Here is a 22,757-nt window from a genome sequence, read left to right as displayed (position 1 = left end):
GGCCAGCCCCTGGATCTCAGTTTTAATATCAGAGAGGACTCCAATTAAAATAACTTCCCTTTTTAAAAGCCAAAACAAATCTAGGATACATGGTACAATTTAAATCAGATAGTTCTAGAGCTTACTGGGGGCTTCACGATTTGGTCCAAACTCCTTTACTGATACAGAAATGGAGGAACAGCACTCCAGCAGTGTAAATAAGGCTTTGGAGATGCTTCAGTTTTTCCCTTGGAGTAGAAAGGTCATAGGCTATGTCTTTCTCCAGGATTTTGGTTATTTAAAAATATTACACTTTTTTAAAGTCAAGGTATTTATAAAATCTAAATTACAAAATTCAGAATGTCTTTCAAACAGCTGAGAAATAAAACCATTATGTTCTGAAGCAGTCTGGGTAGCTCTTATGAGCGTATTGTCAAGAAGATAGATCAAAAAGAAGGTGAGAACACACACAGAGTGAAAAAAGAATGTGTGAATAGAAATCAAATGCTTTAAAAAGGTTGGATGTATTGTTCTCTTCAAAATATTACATTTTGGTCATTATTAACCCTAGTATTTTGTTTTATTTTTCACAGTAGAAATTTCTTCCACTGTAAGATTTAGGCTTTATATAAAAAGATAATATATATTCTAATCTATTTTAGGACCTTCTTAAAGGTCACTCTGAGAACGAGCTGAGAGCTTTAACAGGACATGCACACTAGAGTCCTCATTAGCTACTCAGACAAAAACTCTTAAAATTAAAAGAATTCTGAGTTGGTGTTAGGACGGAGTAAAGGGATCCTTTTCTCTTTCAAAAGTAATCCAAGAAATCAAAACTCCAGTGGATGGTCTACAGCGCCCATTAAAAGTTTCAGGATGTGACATGTGATTGATTGCTGAATTGGCTATGCATGGAGGTGAGTGGAGGGGAAGTTGGTGCCACTCAGAGGTAATATAACTCATATTAAATAACTGTTGTTCTCTAAGAATGCCAAGCCTTTCAAGGTACCAGGCAACTCAAATCTCTTATTTATATATTTGTTTTCTGTGAACTACTGCAAACGCTCCTCTTCCTCCAAAGAAACCCTGGGTCATATGTAACACTTACTAGTTCATATCTACTTTAAATCAGTACTTCACATTATGCACTTTTTATTCTCATAGTCTCACAACTGGTTTCTCTGCTTCCACCTGTCACCCCTTACAGTATATTCTCAACCCAACAGGCACAGTGTCCTGCCAAGAGAAAAGTCATATTGTGTCGCTCCTCTGTTCTAACCCTCTAATAGCTTTTAGCTCACTCAGAACAAAGATCTCAGTCATTATGATGCCCTACAACAATGGTTCTCAAAGTGTGGTCCCTGGACCAACAATACCAGCATTGGGAACTACTTAGACATGCACAGTCTCAGGCCCTGCCCCAGATCTACTGATCAGAAACTCTGGGGGTCTGGAGGTGAGCCCAGCAATATGTGTTTTAACAAGTCTGCCAGGTAATTACTTTGCCCAGCTAAAGCTTGAGCACTACTGTGCTACTGGACTCCAGTGTTTAGATCTCTTTACCCCTGAACTTCATCGACTACTTTCCCTCTCCTTACCCTACCCCAGCTGTTCTGGCCTCCTTGCAGCCATAAGAACTGTTAAGTCCACTCCTACTTCAGGGACTTTGTACTTGCTGTTCCCTCCTGCCTTGATAGCCATGTGGGTGGCTCCCTCACCAACTTCAGGTCTTTTCTCCGATGTCATCCTCACAGTTGAGGCCTCCTCACCTAATAACTAAACTGGCAACCAGGAATCAGAGAATGGACAGATATCAGCAATATAGTTAATCATAGCAAGACACAGTGAAAGGCTCCTACACTGAGATCTCTTATTCCTGGGTCATAAAATCTCTGTTCACTCACTCACTCACTCATTCATTCATGCAACAAATACTTGGGTATCTAAGTGCCAAGCTCTGGGCTACAAGCTTGGGATATAAGACTAGGTCTCTGAGCTTATGGAACTTGTACTGAAGTAAGGGATTAAATATAAGTGACGTATAGTTGCACCACATCCACCTTTCCCATGGGGCAAGACCTGCCTGAACTATCTTTCTATCCACCCTAAAGAAAATCAATTTTTTTTCATCCAGTCCAGGCACAAAATAACACAGGTGTTTGGTGGCCAGGTGGCAATTCACCAAAATAGAAGCCTGGATTGGAATTTCAAAAGTAAGGTTGCTGTTGCTCAGACCTTGTTCCTAAAGTCAGTATTCCAGCAGCCCCCAGAGTAATGGAATTAAAGAAGGATCAGTGAAGTAGTGGTTAGTGAAGTAGATTAGAGAATGTGGGGCTTTTAAATTGACATCCAAGTTTCCCTTTCTGCTTGGCCATTTATGAGCTGTGTAACTTTTCAAAAGGTACATAACCTATCTGAGACTCTGTTTTCTCCTCGATAAAATGGCATTAATCTTTCAGTATTGTGAGATGAACACAGATAAAGAATATAAGCATTTAATTATTCACAATAGACAAGACTGGGAAGCAACCTAGGTGCCCATCAAGGGACAAATGGATAAAGAAGATGTGGTATTTATACGAAATGGAATACTACTGAGCTATAAGAAATGATGAAATCTGGCCATTTGTGACAACATGGATGGACCTCGAGGGTATTATGCTGAGTGAAATAAGTCAGAGGGAGAAAATCAAGTACCATATGATCTCACTCATAAGTAGAAGATAAAAACAACGATAAACACATAGCAATGGAGATTGGATTGGTGGTTACACCAGGGGAAGGGGAGGGGAGGGCAAAAGGGGTGATTAGGCTCCTATGTGAGGTGACAGACTATAATTAGTTTTTGGGTGGTGAACATGATGTAATCTACACATAATTTGAAATATATTACGATGTGCATCTGAAAGCTATATAATGTTATAATCCAATGTTACTGCAATAAAAAAATTAATTAATTAAAAAAAAAGAATATGAGCATTTAGCACAGCAGCTGGTCCACAGGGAACACTTCTTAAGCTTATTAAAGGAAAATGCAAATCCAGATGTGGCATAGCTAAGAATTTGGTGGATCTTTGCTTCTCTTTAATGGCATCATAGGATAAAAGAGAAGGAGCCATGAAAACAACATGAGCCTAAGATCTGAAAATGTGAAACACCTACGCAAATAGACAGGCGGACAACTGTGTTAAGAACAGCAAAGAAAATTACAAACTTCTATTTATTTTTTAGGAGAACATCTAAATTTGATCAGTTACGAGTTTTGGAGGCCAGATTTAAGGCGAATTTCATAAAACACTGCAGAGAAGTGAACATAGTATGAAAGCTTGAGGTTTCATCCTGGTATCGTTAAAATTAGCCCGAATGGCTTTGGAGCCTTTCTCTTTTGCAGCTCGCTTAACCATTTTGCTTATAAAAGACAGCAGTGAATTGAAACTAAACAGTAAACTGTGCTCTCACCATCTGTCTTGAAAGAAGTACGATATTGGAGTGGCTGTCATTCAGATTGTTTGGGAAGGAAAACCACTTACATTTTTCCAGCTTCAGGTTCAGCACTCTGTACAGAACTGGGCCCAACCAATTAAAAATGCCTCCTAAGGTTATTTCCAGGGCTGGAAGTTCAAGAAGAAGGCTTTGAGAGCAAAGTTTAAGCTGTTCGTTCATAATTCAAATTACTTTATTAGACTGGGTTAATTAAAACACTGAAGGTAAGAAACCCTCTTCCATCCTCCCATCTCCTGTTTCTCCTTTAGTTTTCCCTCAACTGATTATTGAAATTTGGATAGGATATTGGGGTCGACTCAAACCATTGGTATTTAACAACCATGGTCTTTGCAAGCCTGATGGCTTTTAAAAATCTACATCTGCAGCCACAATCAGGTTTGAAGCTGTGAAAATAACAGCATGTTTTTTAAAACTCTGGACCTAGACAAACAAATGCCCTTTTTAGAGCAGGGATGTCGTCTGCGTTTTAGAGGCTGAGGAAGGGAATGAATGGAAAGTCCAAGCATCCTCCATCCCCTTTGCTAGGTTCTCCAGCATGCTGTCAAGATGCTGGCCCACTTAGGACTGAACATAAATATCTTTTCTTACAGGTAAAGTATTTGATATACATTTTTCTATTCTGGAAACACGAGCGGTCGCCTTTTTAGGTCAGATATATAGGTCTACATTATGGATGGTACACAGTGCCTGCTTTTATAAACTGATTGCTCTTCTGTCCTTGCTTCCCCTAGAGCAGAGAAGACGTTCCATCGATGCAGGCATCTTTCTGCTGAATGACCTTTGCTCCGCCTTACTCTTGTTATAACTTCACAACATGTCTACAGCGTTGGATTAAACTAGGCTTAGTGTCTATTCGGTAATTCCTTGAGCAGTGGAGTTTTTATTTAAAGCAATACAGAAGAACTCCGCTTTACTGCCAGTACTAGGGGGACGGTTTTATAAAGAGACATAATTTGACTTAGAATATTCCCACTTCTTGTAACAGTGTGCTGTATTTTAATAGAGTTCCCATATATTATGCAAACTACATGTTTTACAGACTTGTCACAGATGGCAGTTGGAAGTGACTATTGGATGATCACTCCATACCACCCTCTTCTTAAAAACGACGAGTTTGATTTGCCTCCCCATGATCCCTAAGTTGAGGCACATAAGCCATACAATTAATAAAAACTTCTAAAGAGGTATGCAGGGGTAGAAAAAATAGAATGTTCTTTCAAGAATGACTAGGAAAAAATGTCTTCCTATGTGGTTCACGAAAGACAGAACTTCATGCCTCCACTAAGAAGTTTTATTTTTTTTAGTATATATTGCGTATTGCGCAGGAGGAAGGTGGGAGGAGGGGGGGCTGTTTATTTCCTACAGAGTTGAACACTTCTCATTAGCAAAATTGTAGGACAAATTTTCCACTCCCGGTTGTCTCTTTTAGGTCCTCCCAGACCAATTTTGGATCATCTCCCAAACTGCATGTTTTCTGGAATCTGTTTTCTGCTTCAGACGCCATTCACATCTCCCGGTGCCAGCAGCTCATGGCCATCTGACCTCTATTGCCTGAAAGCAGAGCCTTCCCTCCATTTTCATTTATTACTCCTGTTTCCAAATCTGGTCATCATTAATATATCCATGGAGTTTAGCTTATTTATTGACTGAGCCACGTTTTGTTGTAGTGAATACAATTTGTCTGAAAGAAATCCGGTAAACCTAGTTCAAGTAGCAATGGAGGTTGTTGATGGGACGCAGCGAAATTTCATAGAAATTGGGACAACAGGAAATACTCTAATGCCAGGGCTTCATGGAAGATGAAACTGGAGAGTGAGCCTAGATCTGAACAGTTCCGGGAGCCTCAACAGTCATAGAGTCCACAGACGTCATTTGAATGCTTTGTCATCATTGTGCTTTGGCCACCTTTTATGTGTCCTTAATTTTTGGCCCTGCACCAACCCATCCAATGTCTCACCATCCCAAATCCAAATTCCTTTTCTTTTCCCCAAATCCAAATCCAAATCTATTGGCCTGACTCACCTTTTCCCTTTATTTCCCAGGTCAGTGGCCAGCCCATGGTTGATCCTTCTTTGAGTTAGGTGTTCACCTCTGCTCCAATCAGATGCAACTGTATTGGGGTGCCTGTGGGGAGAGTTTGGAGGAAGAATCACACACACTTGGAGTATCAGATGCTATGCCCAGTGACAGGTAGTTTCAGAGAGGGGTGTTTTCTCCAAGGTAAAGTAATCACATTTGTCTCCAGGGACCTGTATGGAATAGCTAATGTGATATTTCAGCGAAGCTAGAGCTTTTGGAAGAGGCTAAAGGTGGTTTTCACTTATACTGAGATCATATTGAATAAGCATTTCTTATTTTGCTCAGAGTCTATTTCTGACAACAATTAGAAATTGGAAGAAAATACACATGCTCAGTGTGTATGTGTGTGTGTGCATGCACACATGCTCATGTGCATGCACATGTAGTGGGAACAGGAGAAGAAGCAAAGTTTTAGTGCCAAAAGAGACCTTAGAGATTCTGTGGCCCAACCCATACACTTCACAGATGAATAAATCCAGGCTCATAAAGTTCATGAGGCTAGCTTAAGGGCATACAGCCATGAAGTGGCAGAAAAGAGACTCAGCTCTCTTGAGTAATCATCCAATGAGTTTTATAACCCAGCTCTATTATAATTTTGTCTCCAGAAAGAAAGTCCTTTACTAATTGAAACAGGCCCAAATGTAAAACATACTTTGTCGTCCATGGTTTGTTTATTACCTTTCAGGTCTTAGCTCAAAGGCCCCGCCCCAAAGGGCTGCCTGACCACTGCCTAAAATCAGTGCCATTCCTAGTCCCCTGCTCATCTTTAATCACATTGTTTGTTTTCTCGTTATTCTCCTCCACTAAAATAAGAGATTCCAGGAAGGTAAAGATTGTTTCTCTTCTTCATGTCTGCATCCTCAGCTCCTGTAATTGTGCCTAGTACATAGTACGCCAGCATAAATAATTAGTCATGCCTACGTGCATTTAATAAATATAAAATATTAAAATAATAAATATTTGAGGGGAACACATAGACTCTTTTTTGATCACATATACTTCCTAATTATTGAGGTCATGCGAAATTTAATATCTCTTTGGTATTAAATTTCTCTAAAGGTCTCTATGTATTTTTATATGTCATGTTACAATTTCAGGCTGAAACAAAACCTGGAATTCATAGCAAAGGGAGCCAGCAACATCTGATTCAGACGTGACTTTACCTGCGTGGGCGTATTCCATATAAACTGTGAGTGTGTTCATGACACAGAGTAACTCAGCTTAGAGATGCTGCACCCCAAATATCCTCTTTGTTTGTGAATGTTCCTGTGACTCTCTGACAGTAAGAACTATTCATTCTTATTTCTGCCTCTTGGCAGCCTACAGATGCTTCCTGTTAGTGCTCCTGGCAGGTTACTGGTGGGGCCTGTTGTTTATTGCCCTATCTATCAAGTCCTATTTATTTTTAAAATAAACTTTAAGTATATTGTAAACTCCCTTCACAAACAGATTTTTCCTCCTCTTTTACACTTGACAAGGCTCTAAAAGGAATAGTAACTCTGTCTCATAAATATTTGAACCTGAACCTTTTAGGAAAGAATTATACTTAAGGTACTCAAGAACAGAAACAGTCTCAGTCTAAAATCTCCCTTCCAACTATTCATTCTTTCTTTCTCTCTGTCTGTCTTTCAATCCCTTCTTTTCTTTATTGCATTATTTCATTCCTACTTCTATAATGCCTTTCTCTCCTTCCAATTATCCCAGCCCAGGACCAATTCTCTAGTCAAAACTGCCATCCATATCTTGCTTAAATACTGCTTATATAATGTAAGTGTCCTTATCAAAAAGGTTAAAGGGCTTCCTGTTTTGTCCTGCATCAGGCAAACCTACTATTCCTTTCATCAGTAAACTTCACTCTTTTCCAACCCAAAGCTGATGAGAAAGTTCATTGACATGGTAGATATAAAAGAGCTTGGAATTTAGAGTCATACTGACTGGGATTCAATTCAAACACTATTACTTATTAGTTTATGGCTTTGAGGAAGTCTCCCAACTTCTCTTATTGTATTTCCACATTGGAAAGGTGAAGACTAACAATACCTATTTGGATAAACATTCTTGGTATTCTCTAAATATTTCCAGCTCTTCTCCTTCTGAGCACATGATAGTATTACATTCCAATAGCACTTTTCAATTTAGACATGGTCATATGACTTGTTTCACTAATGAAATCTGAGTGGAAGCAATGTGTTTCACTTGTGAACAGTTTTTAGAGGCAGTGTGTGATTTGCTATGATCCCTCCCCTCAATAATGCAAGTATAGAAATGTGTTGAGAAGGAGCCACCATCATTCTGAGATCTGGGCTGTCAACAATAAGCAGAGCCTTCTACTTCTACATCATGGATATGTATCATGAGATATTGGGGCTGTTTGTTACTGCAGCAAAACTTATCCTATCCTGACTGATACATTTACTGTGCAAAGTCATTTGGAGGATGAGAGACAGTATATCTAAAGTAGCAACATAATATGCAATCAATAAATAGTAGCTGCTACCATCAGTAGCATTATTATTATCATTGTTACTATTGTTATTCTGTTAGATTTTTTCTATTTTGTATTTTGTTTATTTCCCATTATCATATTGTGCCATAAATATGTATCTGCATTTCTGGCCCTTCAGTAAATTATAAGATCTTTGAAAAGGATAAGATAGTTCACGTGGTCTCATTCAGGCATTCTCAGTTAGATATGGTATCTGCTTCAACTGAATTCTACCATTGTAGCATGAAAGCAGCTATAGAAAATACAGAAACAAATGAGTGTACAGTCATGCCTTGGTATCCGCAGGGAAGATCCACGGATACTCAAGTCCCTTAGTCATTACACCGTTTTTGTGGGTTCAGCACCCATGGGTTCAGCATCTGAGGATTCAACCAACTGCAAATCAGAAACATAGGACATGATCCTCAGTTGGTTGGATCCGTAGATGCAAAACCTGGAGATAGGGAAGGCCAACTGTATTTGTGTTCCAATAAAAATTAATTTATAAAAACAGGAGACAGACCATAGTTTGCCAGCGCCTGATTTAGACCCTATTCTTACTCTCTTCCCTCCTCCTTTTCCATCTTTCAGTCCATGCTTGTCTGTTTCTTTTCTGGGTGTGACTGTATTCTCTGCTGACATAGGCAGATTTTTTTCCTCATGACAGATAGAAATAGCCATCGGTAGCCCAAAATCTATGCTATAAAGGAAGTAAATCTCTTTCTCCCTAGCACTCTTCCTTGGGTAACATGCCCACACTTGGACCAATCTCTGCTGACAGGACACAGGAGTTCCTGATTGATCAGGCCTGAGTCATGTAACTCCACTTGTGATCAGAGAATGGTTGAGGCACTGTGATTGATGACCCTTCAGAACCACCAGGGGTAGGGATGGAAGAGAGAGGGATGCTTGGGAGACACAATAGGATGCTCATGATAAGCCTCCTTTCTCCTACATATGCAGAGAGGCAGGAAAGAGCCTAGTTCAGCTGGTCATCCCTAGCAGCTCTTCACTGAGTAGTAATACTCGATACTTTATAGCCAATCTCCCTGGTCATTCTTCAAAGACCTTCTGTGGGGTCTGGAAGCAAAAGTATTGGCTGGAATTTCTGATGTATTGGATGTGAGAAGCAGGAAAGAGAGCAACCAAAGAAGATTCTTGAGTTCCTGTCCTAAGCACTTGGGTGAGTAAAGGTACCCTGCATATAAATGGTTAAAAACCATTTCACAAACTGTATGTGTGAGGAGGACAGCAACGTGGACAATCCCCAAATGGCGTGTAAGTATTTTTCTAATGGTCTGAGAAAGCTCACAAAACTTTACAAAAGGTAATAAACAAAGCAATATGATGGTATATGAGTCAGGACCCTTTGGAAACTGTCCAAATTCCTTTCTGCAATATGGGAACACCTGCAAATTCCTAATATGAAAGGCCATAACAAGGGAAAAAACTTCTTCTTGTTATTTCTGGCCACATAAATTCTGCCTAAAGGGCATTACTGGCTACCACTGTTATGTGTTGGGCACTCAAAAACTGAGTCACTTTGATATACCAGTACTTCCTCTATTTTTAGCTGGCTCAGAAAATTTAATGAAATTATACAAATCCCTGAAATCTAATATTTTTATGTGATAAGATTGTGTAAGAGGAGGGGGTGGAAGAGAAGTTTGGAAAATGTGGTGACAGATGGCAAGTGGGCTCAGGCACACAGCGTTCCTATATATAGGGGAGGGGACAATCTGGTTAATCAAGGAGAGGGGGGAGCATTTTTAAATTTAGATTCAAGTATTTTATATATTCAGCAACATCATTTACTGAAACAGCCTAGCTGGATAGAACTTTTAAATATTTTTTTTAGTTGGGGGTGGGTTGTGTGATACATGTTTTCAACAGTTTTACATATTCTTTCATGACGTCTACATTTAAAAATCAAATGGTAGCTATAGGCTTTGAGTGTGTCTTGTAAGAGAGGGCTGAGAATATCTATTTCTAGAGACAGTTCCTTCCAAGGAAATTTAGTGACATTTTAAAAATTAGGGTCATCACAGCTAATTTAGCAACACTGGAAAATTAAAGTGAATTTTCACAACAAAGAGGACTATGGTTTAGTAGAATGAGCAATGGGAGGGCATTGAGGACACCTGAGATCAAGGCCCAATTCTAGGTAATATAAGGCCAGTGGAAAGTGTTACCTTGCACAAGTCACGTCAGCTGTTTGGGTCTTAATCTTTTTATTTTTAAAACGGGAGTTTGGAATAAAGAATCTTTGGGATATGCTTAGTTTTATATTTCCATTGTTGTAAGCTATCCCTTAACATTCTGTCAATTAGGATGCTTCAGATTGCAAGTAACAAAAAGCCCCACTCAAACTGCCTTAAATTGTAACAGGGAAGGTCTAACATTGGGTGGACTTTAGCGTTGGTTCGATTCAGCAAAGGACGTCTTTCCCACTTGTTCCTCTGCTTTTTTAGCCTCATACTAAAGTTGGCATCTCTTCAGATCTCCAAATGCCTATTACTGATGCCTAGTCAATGACCTGCTTCTTTGTTCAGGTCTGGATGAAAAGGGAAAATCACTTCCTGAAGCTGTTTTAGATGAATGAGGAAGAGTCTTTCCAAGAGATCTCTGCACACCTGTCCTTGAATGCCATTGGCACAAATTGGCTTTTGTGCTCACCTCTGATCATGGCCAGGGGATGGGGCTGCCCTGAGCCACAGGAGAGACTCCTAAAACCAGTGGTTGGCTCAGTAAGGGAGAGTGTGGTTAAATGAATGAAAATCAAGAGAGGGGGATACATGTAACAGAGGCACTCATGAAGTCTACTAATCATTGCTTGGAACACCCAAGGTTCACGTAATCTATGCAGTTAAGAGCTAGGAAAAAAACCCCAAATGAATGACAGAGGTTTTATATGGTTGCTATTATCATATCAAGCACGTAGTAAGCATTCAGTAAAGATGCATACTTTGGTCTAACCTTATATCTGTTAAATACAGAGGAAGTGCCTCTTAGTTGGCAGCTAATTAACAAGCAATTGCAGGTAGTTCTCGGGTTGCCATAGTGACCAGAGGCCTACAGCAGTCAGCTTTTGTTTTAGTGTAGTGGTTTTCAAACTTGGCTGCAAATTGGAACCACCTAGAGAGCTTTGAAAAATACTGTTGCCTGATTCTCACCTCCAGAGATCCTGATTTGTTTGATTTGGGTGGGGACCTGGGTGTTTAGAGTTTTAAAACCTCCCAGGTTATTGTAATTCACAGCCAAGATTGAGGACCTCTGATTTAGATTTAGGGAATTTTAGATTTAGGCAATCTAATATGGGCATGCTCAAGTGCATTCTTCTACCCACTTCAGTCATGTCCAAGGTTTCCCTTGAACTCCTTTTTATAATTCTCTTCTCCTCTACTCTAAAGTAGTATCTGCTAGATTCTCCTCTCTAAGCTGAGATCCCAGAGATACCACATGCTCTCCATTACAGTATGAAAAAATACCTAAATGTGAAGGTGGAAGCCAAGAGTGGGGAAGGCGTACTGTCAATATGGTGTGTTAGGAGATAAGGACAAAAGGGTGGATGAGAGAAAGCAAGAAGTAATGCGAAAAGCCTTTCTCTCTGGCACTGGGATGTGGTTGGAGATACACTTAGGCATTTTCAGACTCAGATTCCCACACAAACACCCATACACATACAGACACATCATCTGAAATTCTTCCCAGCCTCCTCCCTGCTCAGCCCACTGCCAACCACTTGCTTAGAATATTGCTGCAAATTCATAAAACACCTAAAACATGAATAAGTGAGAAATGGCTATGTTTATTCATTCACACACATTTATTCATCTATTCTATAAATATTGATTGAGCACCTACTATGTGCCAGGTACATTGCCAGATGGTGAGTGAACAGTGATGAATAAAACAGGAGCTTATAGCACGTATAAAGGCCCTGGGTCTGGAAAGTATTTGGAGTGTATGAGATGGGGCAATGATTATCTCATGTACCACTTTTGAGTTCTAGTCTCTGTACCTTGTTTGTTGAATGGATACTTGCTGAATGAATGAATACCTGAATGTGTTAGTAAGAGAAGACCAGAGTGACTGGAGCATGGTGAATGTGGGAGCGGGTAGGGAGGAATGGAATGATATTCAAGTTGGACGTGTGGGCAGAAATTGCTTATGCTGGCCCTTGTAGTCTACATTTAAAAAAAAATCAGACATTATATTCTGTGCATTGGAAAACCATTGCTTAATTCCAAACAAGGAATGATAAGGTCAGGGAAAGTCTCTCTGAGACCAGAGGGATAAAAAAAGCCACTTGGGAAAAGAATAGATGGAAGAATGTTCCAGAAAGAGGAAACACTGTGCAAAAGCTTTGAGTCAAGAAGGGCATATATGTTTGAAGAACCGAAAGGCACTATAGTCTAGTGAAGTGAAGTGACAAGGAAATAGACAAATATGTCGCAGAGCAGTAGATGCTGAGCAAATGCAGTTGGCACTAAATCGTATGGGAGTGTAGAGGAGGGGTGTCCAACCTAGACTTGGAAAGCCAAGAAAACCTCCACAGAGAATGATGCACCAGAACCAACTCTAGAAAAGTGGGTTGATTTAAGAGAAGGAAGGGGAAGGGGGATGGCAAGTGGAAATGCAGGGGAGGAGAGCAAGGATGTTGCAAATAGAAAAAGTTGAATCTGCAAGGACGTAGAGAAGTAAGAACGCATCTTAAAATTTAGAGCAAAATCTTAGTTATAGTATAGGAGTCAAATTTAATTTTAAAACTTTATAGAGACTTGTAATATTCTAGGCACCCTGATATGCGTCCTAACAATAATCCATTGAATTCGGTATCAGTGAGGCAACTTACGTAAAGTTACTCACATAGGATCCAACAACAGTAAGTGGTGGTGTTGAAATAAGGACCCAAGAAGTCTGACTCCAGAGTCCATTCTCTTAGCTCTTCTATTTTACTGCCTCACTGACTAAGTCAAAAAATAAAGAAATAAAAGGAGGAAGGCCCAAGGAGATATGGATTAAAATATATATTTCTATTTTTCTATATTTTTTCTATTTCTTGAAATTATCTCTTTCCCATAATTAAAATTCAAACCAGATAAAAGAGAATAGATTATCAACTACAGTAGTAATAAGACAAAGACCAGAAAAGAAATTTACTTGAAGGCAAATCAGATACAAACCTGGGAAGTCAAGAAAAGTTAATGGGATTGAAGGCCACACCAGGCAAAGGGGATTTATGTTTTTTCTGTTGTAGTTAACCACTGGTGTCATGTAGGATTCTATAGAAGAAGAAAAATGTTCCTTTTTTTGATTTTCTGTCTTACACAGTAGGAAATTTATTACCATAAATGTAAGATCAACCACAATTTACAAGCAACAAATGGATGTGGAATATTTAGAGAAACGAAAGTAGTTTAGATTGGTTAAGTAAATTAAGGTCACCATCAGAGGAATAGTTACTGACATTGGAAAACGTAGTCTTTTCAGAGGAAAAAAAAGCAAATCATAAAATATATTCTACATTAAGTATAAGTTTTAAAAAAGCAACTAAACCAAATAGGTATATTTGGACAAGTGTCCGCACACTTAAATGTGAGTACTGATAATCTTTGTGATAGACTATAGATGACTTTTAAATTTTTCTGTTTAGATGTTGACTTTTCTACCTTTCAAAAAATATGAATCTTACTTTATAAGTAGAAAAAATTATAAAAATATCAAAATCCTTTAGTCACAAAAGAACATATGAAAACATTACTAGCTTTAGTCAACGTTGTGAGTATGTCTTTAATATTTATTCCTTCTCACTCACTACTGTCCTAATTTTCCTTTACTTTTCACAAGTCTCTCACTTGGTTCATTTCTTTTGGGGGAAGCTGATTTCTTTCTTGATCTGGGTGTGGGGCATGTGGTGAAGCTCTAAGCCTAAAAATGTACTCTTTTCCCCTGGCCAAGGTAAAGTGGTTCAAGGAGGGGCAGGTGACCCATGTCAAGCTAATGAGAAGTGGTTTGCTGGTGGAGGATAGGAAAGAATCTTCCTTGCTCACTGGGAGGGTTTCTCAAAACAATCCTTTCTCTTGCTGTTACGTGAATGAGGAAGCACATAGCCCGGATAGCTGTGGGCAGCCATGTTTCATACATGGTGGGGAGCCTGCCTTACAGTGAATCAATGCCTTGAAAGGCAGGGAGAGAGTTGGAAATGAGCTAGGTCCTTGAAGGCTTAGTGGAGTTGCTGAATCCAACCCACCTAGAGATAAGCCCTGCCTGTGGACTGTCGACATTTAGGAAACCACACACCCTCTTTACTATTTGTTCCACTTTGAATTTTTTTTGTTTTGTTTTGTTTTGTTGTTTTTTTCCTGTTAATTGTAACCAAGCACATTTTACCTCCTTCATTCTGTGTTATCCTTGTCCTGGAAAGTTGCTATCAAGTAATTTAAAATCTTCTAATTTACTGAAAATTATTCGATGTCACAGGTTTTGTTTTCCTTGATTTAGCTGGTATATTCTAGAACCGTGCTGTCCAACACAGTACCAACTAACCATATGTGGCTATTTAAATTTAAATTAGTTAAAATTGAATAAAATTACAAATTCATTTCCTTGGCAGTACTAACCACATTTCAAATACTTAATGGCCACAGGTGGATAGTGGCTACCATCTTGGCCAGCACAGATACAGAACATTTTCTGCATCAGAGAAAGTTCTACTAGATAGTGCTGAGAGAGAGAGAGAGAACATTAGATGAGGAGACATGCATTTTATGTCACCCTTGCCAGGGAACGCCTTATATTCCTTGGGTAGGCCTCTTTCCCTTTCTTAGGGCTTTTCATTTCCTCTAGAACAGAGAGGCTGGACCAGGAGACTCTGGAAGGGAGGAGTCCTTTCTACGTTCAATATAACGAAATTCTAGGTGCTTCTTTTGATTTTTAACATTTGTAGACTTTTCTTTATTCTTTAGGGCTCAACTGTGAGCTCTCCATTGGATCATATTTGGATATCAAATATTGAGAACCAAGGCTGAAGATCTCAGAGAGTTTCATTTTTTTTCTTCTAACAAAAAAATCCAACACAGATTTAGTGGCAGGTAGGTATGGGTTTAAACAATGTATGGGCCAATTTCCTTAACTTAGTGTCATAGCAAGAGAGTAACACAGAATGAGGCAGTCATCCTGAATATGTGTCACCACTTCATAAATGCATGCTGCTGGCTACCAAAAGAACTAGCAAAGGCTATTGCAGGGAGGGAGCACAAAACCTACTTATTTCTAGAAAAACAGTTCATTATGCATGCCGTCTTGATAGTGAACTCATATTTTATTTTTAATTCATTCATTATTATTCATTTATTCATGTAAACATTTGAGTGTCCACTATCTATACCTATATGTATATCTATATACTCGATTATGAAGATACAGCAGTTAACAAGATGCTTGTTCTTCTTGCTCTCATGGTGATTCTAGTAAGAAGATAAAGCAGATATCAAGCAAATAATTCCAGAAATAGTTATTTACAATTGTACTTAAGGCTAGAGAGATGATATCCTGAGGGCTGTAATAGCATGTACCATGGAGAAACTTGATCTGGTTTGGAGCATTACAGAAGACAACTGGGGGAAAGTTTCCCTGTGCCATTCAAAGACCCAAGAGAAGAGTGTAGCAGGGGCCTAGAGTGAGAGTGATTATAAGAGATGAGGCTAGAGAAGTAGAGAGGGGCCAGATCATGCTGAGCCCTGTCAACCATGGTCATGAGTTTGGGTTTTATTTTAAGCTCAATGGAAAATCATTGAAAGATTTTTAAATAACTGAAGTGACCTGACCAACATGCATCTCAAACACATTCCCTCTGGCTGCAGAATGGGGAAGAGATGGGTGGGAGGTGCACATGTGAAGGCAGGTGGGCTAGCTGGGAAAGTATTATCACAGTTCAGGTGAAAGATGATGCTAGCCCGGGCAAGGGTGTTTGAATGGAGAGGGAGAGAATGGACAGATTTGAGGCGTAGACAGGAAGTCAAATTAATAGAAAGTGACTGATTGGATGCAGAGTTCATGAGGGAGAGGGAGATGGCAAAGAGAGTCTTCCTTTCTGGCTTAAACCATTGAGTAAGTGAAGGGCCATTAGATCACGGTGGATTTGGTGAACAGTGATTACGAATCCAGCTATGGATCTGAGAGTTTTATAAACCAAATAAACCATGTTATTGTTTTTATTATTGTCATCAAAGCAGATATTTTCATGACCTTTATGTGCTTTTAATATATGTTCATACTCTTGTAATAAAGAGACCATTTGGTCTCTAACACGATAGTTTATTTATTACTTTGATTAGAGAGAAGGCAAAGCTGTTGTGGTTTCAACTTTCTCTCTGTTCTAAAAGGAGAATAGGGAAGTGGAAGAACAAAAGAAATGACCTTATTCTTTCTTTCTCCTCTGCCTGGAAGACAGACAAGATAAGCAATAAGGAATTATAATTGATAAAGTAATTACAGAGATAGGCTGCTGGAGGTGAAAAATGAGACTCCTACGTGAAGGTTATCTTTTCTTCCAGCCTAAGAAAAATTTTGTCTTCCATCTCCCTTTTCTTTGTTGCTGAAAATTCTGCCTGATGTATCCAGATCCAAATTAGCATTGAACATCACCAATTTTATAGAAAATGATTTAGCTTCTGCTTATTTTGTTATTAATAATGATTTTTATTCTTTCTTGAGCAGCAGCTTGGATTTTTGGTTTGTTTCTTTGTTGGCTTTTGTTAAGTTTTTTACCTTGTGGATGCTGTGTATTTTAAAGAAATAACTGGTCCTTCTTCACTTCTACTGCTAGGAAGCTTGAACAGTCAAAATAGGGTTTCCTCTGTATCACTTGACGGTTTGCATTTCATGTTCAAACTTCACATGAGGCTCATCTTACTTTGTTTACTTGGCCTTTTATATTTATGATGTAAAATTTATTGTTTCTTTCTAATATTGCTTGCCTAGAATATGATTGCTTAGAGTTTAGGCTATGAGAATCAGAGATGAGTCTGAATCATAGTTCTTCAACCTTACTAGAGGTGCAACATTAGTTCAATCACTAACTTCTTTGAAATTTGGGTTTTCACCTATAAAATAGAGATCACTGTAATATGGACCTATTAGCACTCCTATGAGTAGTGAATAAGACACAGCATGTAAAGGCTCAGCCCAGGGTTTGGCATGTAAAAAGACCCCCCTTCAAACAGCTATTAATATAGTACAGTCATGTGCTGCATAAGGATGGTTTGGTCAACGACCAACCACATATATGATGGTGGTCCCATCAGATTAGTACCATATAGCCTAAGTGTGTGGTGGGCTATACATCATCTAGGTTTGTGTAAATACACCCTAGGGTGTTTGTACAATGACAAAATCACCTAGCGATGCATTTCTCAGAATGTACCCCTGTTGTTAAATGACACATGACTGTAGGATCATCATCATCATTATTATATGATCATCAACCATCATCATTATTTTTATCAACTCCCATTCTCTTGTTATACTTCATCTACTTTCTTTTAATCATTCTGTTCCTCTTCTTAGATTAAAGGTACTTTGAAACAAGACAGGATACAGAATAGAGAAGTAAATAAGACAAGTATGTACAATTTATTAAGACCCTAAATGTAAAACTGATAAGCTAAGGATGTTGCTGTGTATCTGGTTTGGAGCACATAGTAGGACTCCATGGTAGATGGGGAAATTTCAGGTGACTTCCAGAAAAAAACTGATACAACACAAATGATCTATGCGATTGGGCTCTGGGAGAAAGACAGGGTAACATTTCTTAGCTTAGGGAAAAAGTCTATTGCTTACTCATGATCAGAGATTTAAAATAGGTGTCAGCCAACTGATGGGCAGCCCCAGTGACTACAGAAAAGAGAAACTGGGCTTCGGTGCTACAGGAGGGATATAGATTAGAGATAAGGTGCCATGACAATGATCTTTTCATCCATGCCTCCATTTTCATCAGCCAACTGAAACGGAATAAGAAAAACCCTCAGGGTTGTGAAATCACAACCAAAATGTGTTATTTCAAGAAATACTTAGAGCCGATCTAAATGGTGTATATCTAAGCCACTTTAATTTGCATTGGACTGAAACTTGGCGTGTTTCTCAGTCCAGATGTAATTTATTTAAATTCCTTTAGTTGTTTTTCAATTTAGAAATATGCATAGACATAAAATCTTGCATGTCTCAAATTTTTTTCTAGACATTTGTAAATTAAAATTAGCTAAATTATTAAGCGGATTGTTCTTAAACTGAACAGAGGATGGCTTTCATTTCTAATGCCAAGAAAAGAAAAGTGTGGTAATCAGTGGAATGAGGGATTTCCTGGTGGTGCTTTTGGCCTGAATGTGGGATTCAGCCCCTTCAATGGGTTTCTCAAGTAACTTAATAACTCAAAGTATATGTGAGGTTTTTGTTTTTTAAGACTTTTATAATCATTTGGACAGACACAGTGAAGAGTTATCCTCCACAGGATACAGTTTTCCACCAAGGAATCCCCATTGACCATTTTGGTCCTCAGTCCTTCTCCTCCTGAGCCTCTAATGTGTTTCTCTCTATCCTCTGCCTCTTTGCCCCCCACCATTTGTTTCCTCCCTCCAGGTTTCCACCTCATTACATCCTCAATCCCCCTTTTCTCCCTCCCCCTGCCTCTTACTATGCAGGGCAATTTGATGAATATTCTTGGCTATTTAATCATTCTGAGCATTTCAGCTTTCATCCCAATTATTTTCACTGGGCCTTTCTTCTGTATAAATGTGGGTTTCTCCAGGGGGAGGAGTTCTGGTGAAAAGGATTTTCTCACAAATGTACATAAACTTACATACTCTATTTGAATGTGTGTCTTTAGGCATTTGGCCTGGATCATGGTTTGAACACCCAACTCCTTAGGGTATCTTGAATTCATGAAACTTGGTGGGCTAAGAGAATGGTGCTGTAGCCTTTTGCATTCTGAAATATTGTGCTGGCATAACAACATGGCTGAGCGGAACATGATCATGGGCCACATGAGAGATCAGTTTATAACTCTTGGCTTATAAGAACCCTAAGGGTTTTCAGCTGCAATAATCAATGCTTTGGATTTATCACTGCTTTGATAAAAAATCTATATCTATTGCAGGGGGTTCTGTGAAGGTAGGAACTTGGTCTGATGTGTTTACTGCTGTCTCCTCGGGCCTTAGGGCAGTACATGGAACATAAAAACTTGATGAATACATGAATAATACAAGTTAAAGTCTTCATCAATCAGGACAGACTATGTTATGCCACAATAACAAGTAGCCCCTGAGTCTCAATTGCTCTAAGAACAAACTATTGCTTATTCACTATGTGCATCCATTACGGGTTGGTAGGACTAGGGGAGAGCCTCTGCTCTGTGTAGTCACTCAAGGATCCAGCTGATAGTGCTAGTCTCTGTTCCAGAGGCAAAGAGAGATGTGGAGGGTGTCGCTTCAACAATTAAAGGCTCCAGCCTCAAAGCAATACCATCAGTTCTGCTTACACCTTATCGGTCAGAACTTTATAGCTCACACAACCAGGAAGTGCAATTCTACCGTGGGCAGAAGGTGGAAAGGACTAACTTCTTCGAAAAGTGTAAGAGTAGTTTTGTTTTGAATTGGGAGAATGGACGAAATGGTCTTAAATGTCAATATCTGTTGATGCTTCTATTATTAGGACAAATGATCATTGGCTGTTATACAATGGACTACAAGGTACTTGGAAGAAAAAATGTTGAACAGTGTTGATATCTTGTTCCAACACACACACACACACACACACACACACACACACACACACACAGAGTTACTTAAACCTGAAAGAGCAAGTCTTTCTTCCATTCTTTTTTTTTTTTAAATTTTTCAGCAATGCCTGTCTCAGTGCCTTGGATGTAATCCATTAGTACATGTTTCTAGTTTACTAAATTGAACTGAATTGTAGGTAGGTAACTATGTTGGGTGTCAATTTAATCCCTAGAAATGAAGAACATAATGGTTGCAGTTTTTCAAAATGGTAACCTTAATTAGTGAATGTGAACTTCCTTTTAATTTTTATGCATTAGCATAGCAAAAACAAAACCAAAAAAATCATAAAGACTATATTCCAGACTTCTATATTTCAAATGTATGGAATGTACTTAACACATGCCTCGTGAAAGAATAAATAATTTTTTGAGATCGTCTTAATGCTAAATAAGAAAATGTAATGGTTAATTTTGGGGGCTTGTTTTTCCCATAAGGTATTTTGTCCAAGTGTTTAAGAGATAGGCTCTTGAGCCAGACCACTCGGGTGTGAAACCTGCTCTATCACTTACTATACTCCCTTAAGCAAGTTTCTTAATCTCCCTGTCCCCTCTCGGGTTCCTTATCCATGAAACGGAGATAATAATAATAATACTTATCTTATGAGGTTAGTAAAAAGGATTAAATTACACCTTACAGGCAATATACTATAAAGTAGTGCTAGCACATGGTGACGGTTTAATAAGCATTAGCTTTTGCTACTGCTCTTATTATTATTTTTGTCCTGATATTGCACAGTTGGCATGAACTTTCTGTATATACTCACCAACACAACAATAATAAACCACAGAAATGAAACATGCAATACCAACTAGAACTTTGACGTCCTTGACTTATTTTTAACTCTAAGATTAGCATTTACTGTTATCTTGAGATTTGTTTAGTGGTAAGGTTTAATAAACAGTTGTTATGTTACAAAGAGCTATTACGTGCATACTGTGCAATGTGAAAGACCCGTGGGAAAGACTGATGAGTCTGAAGGGTCCCTCATTCTCTCACTCTACGTAACAAGAGAAAAGAGAATGGCTTCCAAAGACGCATTGCAGCATGGAAACTTCTTTATAATGCTTGTGAAAGGCGCAGTATTCTGAATCATTTCCAAAGGTTTTCAGGGAAGGAAAATTATGAAAACTAGCTTTATTTGGGAAATAATATGAAAGACTAGACAGTATGATCTAGTACAGTGGAGATCAGATCGATGTTGTTCTCTGCCTTGTCCCCAAGCATTTAACACACAGTAGGTGCTTTATAAGTGATTCCTGAAATAACTGAATGAGTATTTCCGAGAATCATTGCCAGTGCAGTCTATAAGTGAAAACTAGGTCACCGTATATGCATCGTTGATGTCAGGTACCATCACACTATATTTCCAAAGAAGAAAATGTTCACGCCATGGCACTAGAAACGAAACGTTGACCTTCTGAGTTTTTCCTCTCCCCATCCCGGCATGTAATTTGAAGGAGAGGAAAATTTAAAAAAAAAGTGCCTTGGGCATATTTCTTTGTCAAAACCCAGCCTTCGATGCTGAAAATGACATATTTCTATTTATTAAACATGTTCAAAAAACTCAGAAGGTTTTTATTGGGCTTATTCATATAAACATCTATCTTGTATTCCGGGTATACCATATTCCCAGATTTAGCTGCCAAAACAATCGATAGACTTAATTTATATAAACCTAACAATATTTATGGTTAACTTACTGGCTAAAAGAACATTAAGAGGTAAGAAATGGGTTATATTTCACTTTCTCATTTACTGTTAGAAGTATAACACCTATTAACACTAGCAATATTTTGCAGAATGCTTTTTTCTTTTGTTTCTCCTTCCCTCTTTACTCTTTCGGCAAATGAATGGTATCAGTAAAATGTCTAACATAGCATGCCAGACAATATAGTGTTAAAGTGCTGCTTGAGTTGTTGAAGAGTTAGTGGGCAGGTATTACAATACACCGTGGCTGTAATAGAGGGTAATGTCACTTTAAGACATGTGATACTTTACAGAGGAGGGATGTATTGAAACAGACTACTGCTACTTACAGCACCAGCACCGTATAGCAGCCTGGCTCCTACATTTTGCTGCCTTACTCTGCCCCGAATGCACTGGAGTGGGGATGGTCCGTCATTAACTATAAACTGATTCTCATCAGGAAACTGCACATTATCTCACCATCACTTCAAAGGTCTCGTCAGGCAGAGGTGACGCCAGGAGATGATTTAAAGGTGAAAATGACAAGGTTTCCACCCCTCAAACCTTGGCTCCTTTTCTGACAATACAGTCTGAATGAACCCTATGTCTTCTTTACTGTGGAAATAGCATCGGAAGAGAAAAATATATTTTTTAATCCTGATAAAGAAGATTACTGGGAAGCTCTTTTTTAAAAATCTCGAATTGTGGCACAGATGGATTTTAGAAAGTGTTAGAGCTTTCCAATGAACACTAATAGAGTACTCTGCTCTTGGCTGGATTTTTCAGGTAAGAAGCCTCTTTAAGGATTTAAGATTCAGAAAGCAGATTTGTAACCTATTCAGTCATATCTAGGGAACTATGTAAGGCTGGATGCATTATTTGGGGGAAACACTGATTAACATAAGGACAACCTCTTGGTAAGACAGCGAGCAGTAAGAGCAAGATGCGGGAACCTTGGAAGTAAAGCTGAGAATTAAAGAAAGTTAAATGGAAAGAAGGAAAATATTGCAAACATCAAGTCACAGAAATCTTTTGAGTGCTAAGATCTATGTGGGTGAAGAAATGAGCAAGAGAAAGCAGAGTCACTGAAAAACTGTTGAGTTTTGATTGTGGTAAGCTTTTTTCAAGTTTAGATGAATTTCCAGTGCATTTTAACTGAAATTCTCAAGCAGTCAACGCATGCCACA

General features: G+C 38.7%; 2 protein-coding genes across 3 annotated transcripts in view; one reads left to right on the top strand and one right to left on the bottom strand.

The window, feature by feature from the left end:
• The window catches only part of LOC138918141 (uncharacterized), a 115,778-nt gene that overhangs the window by 89,746 nt on the left and 3,275 nt on the right, over nt 1-22,757 (bottom strand). The window contains exon 2 of the mRNA XM_070238350.1: nt 5,506-5,607. The gene's annotated coding sequence lies outside the window, so the exon portion shown is untranslated. The remainder of the gene's footprint in view (nt 1-5,505; nt 5,608-22,757) is intronic.
• The window catches only part of TAFA1 (TAFA chemokine like family member 1), a 465,614-nt gene continuing 464,732 nt past the window's right edge, over nt 21,876-22,757 (top strand). For both annotated transcript variants that reach the window (XM_070238651.1, XM_023620101.2), the window contains exon 1: nt 21,876-22,356. The gene's annotated coding sequence lies outside the window, so the exon portion shown is untranslated. The remainder of the gene's footprint in view (nt 22,357-22,757) is intronic.

Source organism: Equus caballus, chromosome 16, assembly GCF_041296265.1.
Source record: "Equus caballus isolate H_3958 breed thoroughbred chromosome 16, TB-T2T, whole genome shotgun sequence".
NCBI classification, from domain to species: domain Eukaryota; kingdom Metazoa; phylum Chordata; class Mammalia; order Perissodactyla; family Equidae; genus Equus; species Equus caballus.
Note: the sequence above shows the minus strand (reverse complement) of the source record. Positions and strands in the feature narration are given on the sequence as shown.